Here is an 8,149-nt window from a genome sequence, read left to right as displayed (position 1 = left end):
CATATACTGAGTTTGGACTAGTTAAAGGGGTGTCAACTTAGGCACCTACAAAACACCATCTAAATATCTAGTTGTACTTGGAAATCTTGGCCTTAAGTATGTTCATACACACACTGATTTTATACAGTGTGTGTGTATATACGTATAATTTCACACGCACATACATATACGTCTGTAAATGAAAAAATTAATCTAAAATATGTCGCCCTGCAATCTGTCAAATAAAACTGATATAATAAATATGTCACTTTATTTAACAACTGATGCTGACGAGAACGAGGCAGAATGAAAGAAATCAAGACAGGGCTTAGTAAAAACACTGAGGAAGGCAGAAATTAAAGCAATCAATCACATCCTCGTGGAACGTCTACACCACTCGAAATAATATTTTATTGTCTGCTATTGATTGGATGCCACTGAACAAAATTGCAAACAATGAATCTGGTGTTATAAACAAGAATCACAATAAGATTAACTTATTTCAAAGCCTCATCCGTACAACAGTTGGCACGCTGCAGGGCCAGGTGTGGAGCACTGGACACCTACTTCCCCTAGCACCATCCCTGCTCATTAAAGGTCCACATACAATGGTCCCCAAAATACGGGCACACTACCCTTTTGCCCTCCTTTGCATTTTAGGCATGAACATTTAAAGTTTGAGAACTTTGGCAGGAATGGAGAAAAAGACAAGGATTCAAACTAGAAGTGGCATCGTTTTTTTTTTTTTAAAAAAGTTAGATCTCTGCTCAGGAAGGAGGAGGAGAACACCTTGAATTTTAATCTCCTGCTAAGATCATAAGAAAAATCAAGGAAATTATGCTAAATCAGAGAGAAAGCAAGATGGTGGTAGCTAGTAGCCAAGCCCAGGCAACTTTGTGGAAAAGAAGAGAAAATTTCCACAGAGCCTTCATTAACCACCAGCCCCAAGTCTCTTCCCAGGCACTTTGCCCTTGCTCAGATGGGATGCTGCCACCTTGACCTGTGCAGGGACAAGGGAGATGGGTCAGGACCCAAGCTGAGCCTGATGGAGAGAACCCAGCGCAGGACAAATCATGAGGGGCTACGTCTTCTTGCTGCTAACCAGACAACAAGTTACTCATCAAACACCTCAACTAGCACCGCCAGGACAGCCTGACACAAAAGGTGCTGTTCATGCTGAGCACCAAAGTGAAAGACTCACCTCCAAAAAGGAGAAATTCCCCCAACACAGTGCTTTGCAGCAGTGAGGAGTAGGACCCACACCTGGTTCCAAAACCCCTCTGAGCTCGGCTTGTTATAAAGAGCAATGAACATGGGGCAGGGCTTTTTGTGCAACTGGGGGAAAGTCCTGCTTCTTTCTTTCCCCTCTAAAGCTCACAGGATGGTAAAACAGAGCATTACTAACACCTCTAGGAAAATCAAACAGGATGGTGTTTAGCTGAGCCAGTCGTTCCCAGGAACATCCAGACTCTAAAATAAATGCGGGCAGCTATGAATGCAAACAGCTGGATGAAGGAGCAAGTAACCAGGATGGATTAGAGGATGCATCTCCTCTTCCTGGGTTGTCCTATAATGCCACCAGGTTGTCACACATTAGCCATTTGCACACACGTGCAAATGGCATGAAAACACTGGGCCAAATCCATCTGAAGCGCAAATTCATTGAGTTCCAGCAGATCTACACTGGGTGCTAATTTGGCTCATTATGTATAAATGAACATAATTCTAATTGACAGGTTTGATTACGCCTCACATCACTTCTGCTCTAATTTACCCACACGAGGTGAGAAGGAAATAACACACAGATTGAGGTCTGGCTCCAAGGGTGACAGCAACAGGAGGAAGAAGGAAAACCATCCCTGGACCTGTGCATGATGGCCAGAGGTGGAGCTGGAGGCATTCCCCCACTGAAGAAACATTTACACTCCTGGTATTCAGGAATCAAGTTGTTTCTGATTTACCATTACGCAGCTTTACCTACTCAATAGTTTGGTCCCCACCCCTGCAATATCCAGTCTCTAATATTACTACAGATTTTATGCAGTGGGAGTCTCTATAGGCATTTTGAGGGTAAAAACGCTGCTTGGTATGTGAGGGAGAGTGTGCTTATGCATGGGTGGGATTGCAGTTTGGGGGATTCGGAGTTTATAATCATTTTCTCCCATCTGTCTCATATATTCCATCTTCTCTTACAGACTCTTTATGTCTCACATTAGGAGACAATTTGAAACCTAAAGGGATCAGCAGTGGCAACTCCACCTTTCTGGGGAGGAGAGGTACTTCCAAGAGGCTTTCAGTTAACGTGGATGAGAGTCTGGTACACTGAATACACCCATCAACCAGTTTGGAAGCTAAAGCTCTTGTCCTGACTAATTATAGTCACTTCAGAAAGGTCAGCTTAGAGCCCCACCAGGGTGGGAACGTCCTGTGCAGGGCTGGGACTGCACAACAGCGTCTATGGGCAGATGCAGGTATCTTGGTGAATTCGTACTATGGATGGGTCCGGAAAGCCCAGCTGATAGCCCTGGGCTGTAGGAAAAGCTAGGGAGGAAAGGGCACAAGTGGTTGAAAGACGGCATGCAAAGTGGCTAGCGATGGCTCACTCCCAAACCTGCAGAGGCTTGCCTCAAATCTGGGTCTGGCCAAGATCTTGATTGATGCCTCTGATGAAAGGGAGAGAATGTGCTTGTGAAATGAGTGGTGGAACCAGGCCCAAAAGGGGCACGAGCGCCCAAGAGGAGAGGAGCAGAATTCAGATGGACCATGACCTGAAAGAAGTAAGAAGGAAATCCAGAGAGGTGAGTTCAACCTCCTGCCCTCAAGAAGGGCATCTCCCGAGCACAGGCACAACAAGAAGTTTATGGTCCAGGGGCCAAGCAAAAGGGCCACAAAGAGCGAGCAATGACAGCAACACCCCATCAAAGCTGTGGGATGTGCTGGCTGGAAGGAGTAAGTGGGAGTCACGTGAACCTGCCACAGCACAGGGGGGATAACCCCCAACCTTCCTGCTGGGGGACGTGAGGGCAGGTGCCCTCATTCCAGCCTCTGGGCTCCCTATCCAAGACCAGGGACCCTTCCTGCTGCCAGGTCAAGGCACGTCCCATGATCAGTTGAATCTGCTGTTTGGTCACTGCTAAATTTCAAGCAGCAGCGCTGGCTTTGGGACCAAGCCAGCCTGCGCAGAGGAGGACATCACATGTCCAGGGCACAGATTTCGGGGTGGTCCACGCTCTGCCGTCCAGTCAGCAGCAACGCTGTGGACGTACAATGAGCATTTAAGTGGTGGAAGGAACCATCAAGATGTACAAAGCCAAATCCGTCCAAAACTGTGCAAGGGAAGGCAGCGGAACGGAGGAAAGCAATCTGGCACCCTCTAGTGTGATGCTCTGAGAAAAGCTCGTCCCTCCCGCACCCTTCCCCATACCTCAGCCACATCTTTCCCTGCAACCACACAGGCCACCTGTGTCCGAAGGCTCAGCCTCGTCAGCCCCCCTTTAACTGCCACCCACTGCAGCAAGACATAAAACTCATTAGCAAGACCAGCAACGTGTCACCATTTGCCTGTAGGGCCATTTGCCTCCCAAGACTTTCAGCAGGCGCAAGCCTGATATGCGGGATATGAGCAGCCCAGTGAATCAGCTTTGAAAGAGGTTTTCAAAGTTTTGGCCACCTGGCGTGGATGAGACCGAAGAAGTGCCAATGCCAGGACGCCAGGGCCATGTCACACGCAGCACCGCGTGTGCAGGGTTGAACATGTGTGTGGGAAATGAGATATGTCACTGTTTGACAGCATTAAGCTGGGAGAGAGCAGATTCAGGTGACTGTGTGACATCTGGGGTGGAACATTTCTATTAAGAAAGTCTGAATTACACCCAAAAAAAACCCAAAAAACCCAAGGGCTAGACAGGGTCCATCACCAGCCCATCCCCAGTGATGCAGGCATGGCTACAGCTGCCCAAGAACATTTCGCCTTTTATGACTTGGCTCTCAAGCCATTGGAAGAAAAATAACTTTCTTCCCTTTCTAATCACCTTCACCATCCTCCAGTGAACTTTTGGGTAATGTATGCTGTGTCATCAGAGCAGCGCTGCTCCACAAATGGTAAACAGGTGCCTGTATATTTCTGAGGATGACAGTTCACATTATCATTGAAGCCATGCAGAGCACAGGCAGGAGGACACAAAATACCCCAAAGCCAGGGAGCACCACTCCCTCCCAGGGACTGGGATCACTTCCACAAATGCTACTGGAAAAAACCTCCTCCTTTCCCAGGGCTTTGCAAACAAAAGGTTTTGGGGTCTGACCTTGAGGCCACGGGACAGCGGTTGGTGGCCTGACCTTCAGCACCTGGGAGGGTGTAGACCTGTCCAAACAGTGACTGCCACCTCTGTCAGCCACGGGAGACAGGACAGAGACAAACCCCAAAAGGCCACAGCAAATATTGCTACTGGAACTGCAAATGTGAGTGTCCCTGTCAACCCTGGAGAGCTGCCATCTAACCAACCTTCTGGCCACCGAAGGTCACCCTTTCTTGTCACATCGTCATTGGTGTTTTCAACTGTCAGAGGTTTCTACCATCTGCCTCAACATGGGTATTTTGGGTTTGGTTTAGGGCAAGCTTGTCACCCCAAAAGTCGTATTTCCTCATCCCCTCCACCATGCTCCTCCTTGTCCTGTTAGTCTAATACCAAAGGACTCTTCTCAGGAAGGGCCAACCCAGAGCCACATCTCCTGCACCACCTCTTACATCCCCCACCACCCTCCTCCAGGTCCTGTGCTCCACTGCATCAGCCAGATACTTCCCATGAAAACCAGCTGCCGGTAACGCAAGCCATGGATCTGGCTCAGCTCTGGCTAAAGCTGGATCCAATTTTACAAAACCCATCCCACAAGCAAGTTCATCTCCTATAAATAAACACAAAACCTGGGATGTTTGCCTGGCCCCTGAAACAAAAGGATTTTTGCTACACAGCTTAAATTTTTATTGCCAGTTAGTGTAAGAGAGGGGGAAACATAAAAACGCAGGCTGAGCCAGGATCTACACAAGCTTTTGCAGGCAGATCAGCCAGTGTATCCCCTTAATGACCTTTAAAATGCCTCTTGCTTGTCATGCTAAACTGCATGGTCATTTTGTGATGTGGACACATGTTCACAGAAGACAAAGCTGAGACAATCCATGAGACAGATTGCTCTCAATTTATATACATATTCTAAAAAGCGTGATTCTTCCCCCTTAAAGATGTAAGATCCCTTCTTAAAAGCATCTTCTATGTTCAAACCATAGACTCACCAGAAATGAATACACTGAATTAAGCAAGCTGAAGTTATTAAAGCAGTGACTCAAGCCACGTTCAAGACATTAGAGTTATGACCAGACCACCAGCCCCCATCAGAAGCAACAATTTTTTTGGAGACAGGGCAGGAGGATAAACATCCCTTACACTGGCCTTTCTACTTGCAAACCACAGCTTCCTTGACACGTGTGATGCTTGAATCTTTTTGGAAAACCACAGCAAGATATAGCCTTGCCATAAAAACATTGCAGGAGCAGTGCTTCGTACAACATCACTTTAAAAACAGGTCTTGGCAAAAATGTGATGAGGATAAATACTGCCCTCCATACTGCAAACCAGGCTGATGCTGCTCGGTATCCTGCCCACCACAGCAGGTACCTGGGGAAGAGAAGTAAACAGCCAATTCTGGCCCCCTTGGCCTCAGGGTCTCAGGAAGGTTTGGACAGGCGCTGTGTTGGTGAGAGCAGAGTCAAATCAGTGATGCTGAGAGAAACAGCCTGAGCTGTTGCAAAACTTAGGAGCTGAAACCATCTACCAAGTAGAAATATAATAGACTGGACTATTTCAGTTGGAAGGGACCTACAGCGATCATCTGGTCCAACTGCCTGACCATTTCAGAGCTGACCAAGCTGAAGCATGTTGTTAAGGGCATTGTCCAAATGCCTCTTAAACACCAACAGGCTTGGGGCATCGACCACCTCTCTAGGAAGCCTGTTCCAGTGCTTGACCACCCTCTTGGTAAAGAAATGCTTCCTGATGTCCAGTCTAAACTCCCCTGGAGGAGCTTTGAACCATTCCCACGTGTCCTATCACTGGATCCCAGGTAGAAGAGCTCATCCACTCCTCTGGAAGCTGCAGAGAGCAATGAGATCACCCCTCAGGCTCCTTTTCTCCAAACTAGACAAGCCCAAAGTCCTCAGACGCTCCTCACAGGACATTCCTTCCAGCCCTTTCACCAGCTTTGTTGCCCTCCTCTGGATGCATTCAAGGACCTTCACATCCTTCTCAAATTGTGGAGCCCAGAACTGCAGAGAGCACTCAAGGTGAGACCACACCAACGCTGAATACAGCAGGACAATCACCACTTTTGTCTCATCGGTGATGCTATGTTTGATGCCCCCCAGGATGCAGCTTGCCCTCTTGGCTACCTGGGCACACTGCTGGCTCCTGCTGAGCCTGCTGCCACCCAACACCTCGCTGTCCTCACTTCGCAGCTGGAAAAAGAGAGGAGTGAGCAAGCAATGGCACCTATCTGTGTTTGTGCCATTAGGGAAAAAGCTTTGAAGTTAACACATTATTTCTTGGTTTCCAACAATTAGCAAAACAAAGATAGATTTTTCTCAATATCCCTGTTACCTTACTTTTCTTGCTTGTTCTTTAGCCATTACTTAGTTCAACTCAAACTTGCTGTTAGATGTACTGCCATCGACACTGGTCAACAAAGCATTTAGGCACGTGCTTAACTCAAAGCAGATAACTAAGGCGCATTCAGCAAAACTCACCCATACGCCTCACATATTTTTTTTCTCTCTGAATAGGGGCCCTCCATCATTTTAAATGCTGTATTTCTTTTCAGCATAAAGTACTGCAGCCACAAAAATCAATGCACTATGCTCCATCAATGTGCATCTGTCACTCAGCTCCCAGCATAGGAAGAGGCACACGTAGAAAACGTTCACCCAGTCCCCTTCCTTTAAGAACAGCCAAGAGTAAAAAGATGCATAATTTAGCAGAATGGTTTTATTTGTGTATGGGGTTATTTTAAAAGTCAGCTAAGGTTATGTTTCTGTCTTCAGTTGCTGCTGGGTGTTGCTTCAAAGTCATTCTGAGTCACTGCTCTCCATCTTCATCTGCTGATGGGCCCCCAGGTAGTGATGGAAACATAACTCCCCTTGACATGGATAACCTCTAATAAAGGAGCGACTTCCCTTTTGACATGCTGATTAGAGTAAACGAGGGGAGGGGAAGGGAAGAGGAAGGGAACCGTAGCTCTTGAAAAGCAAAGACAATGGGTCACATCCTGTTCTCTGCTTCTGTGGCATCAGACTCACTCCAAGCTATTTGCAAAGCAGCAAGAAACTCATTAGACTGCTGCTAGGGGTATTGACGGAAATGCAAATCTACCTACAACGCCTTATTCTACAGTAAATGAACAGCAGGCTGGGGAAAATCAGAAAGCTGTAGTCTGGGGAACACATACCTCCTGGTCCAGGAGTCCAGCAGGGTGAAGCATCATCTCCGTTTTTTCAGATCTCAGTCTAAAAAAAACCCCAAGGTCTGACTTCACTCAGATTTTCCATTAGTTGCATCAACACCAACTTTAAAGAAATTCCTCCAGGTTTCCATGAGCCCAAATACGGTGAGGATGAAAGCCTGAGTGTTCAGTAAATCAGCCCTGGCCCGTCGCAGTATGAAAGAGCTGTGCTCAGAGGGATGCAGCCTGGCTGGCGCTTTGCAAGACCAAGGGAAGTCTCCTCCAGGATTGAGCTTTTGTTTTGGCCTGACACAAGAATTGCCAGAGCCAGTAACTCTTTCCATTATCTTCCACGGACTTTGGATTAGGTTGCATATAGTGAATTCAGCTTTAGCTGCCCAAAACAATACTTCATGAGATCATCTAGCCCAGAAACCAGGTAGAAGGTTTCCAGAAATATCCTGCCCTGGTCTTCCAATGGATCCTGCTAAGACAATGAGCCATTGCACTGGTCCCACTAAGGCTACCTGCAACTGGATCACACAGCCAGGGGCTTCCCCCTGCTAAGAAGGAGCATTAACTCTGCCCATCTCGACCCCTCAGTAGGGTCTGCGCTTGCTGTCACAGGCACATTTTCCACAGAGCGCCAAACATTGTCATTTACCCCCATAAAAAGCTGAAT

This window comes from Pterocles gutturalis, unplaced genomic scaffold (assembly GCF_000699245.1).
Source record: "Pterocles gutturalis isolate BGI_N339 unplaced genomic scaffold, ASM69924v1 scaffold8110, whole genome shotgun sequence".
NCBI classification, from domain to species: Eukaryota; Metazoa; Chordata; class Aves; order Pterocliformes; family Pteroclidae; genus Pterocles; species Pterocles gutturalis.
This window is presented reverse-complemented; position numbering follows the sequence as displayed.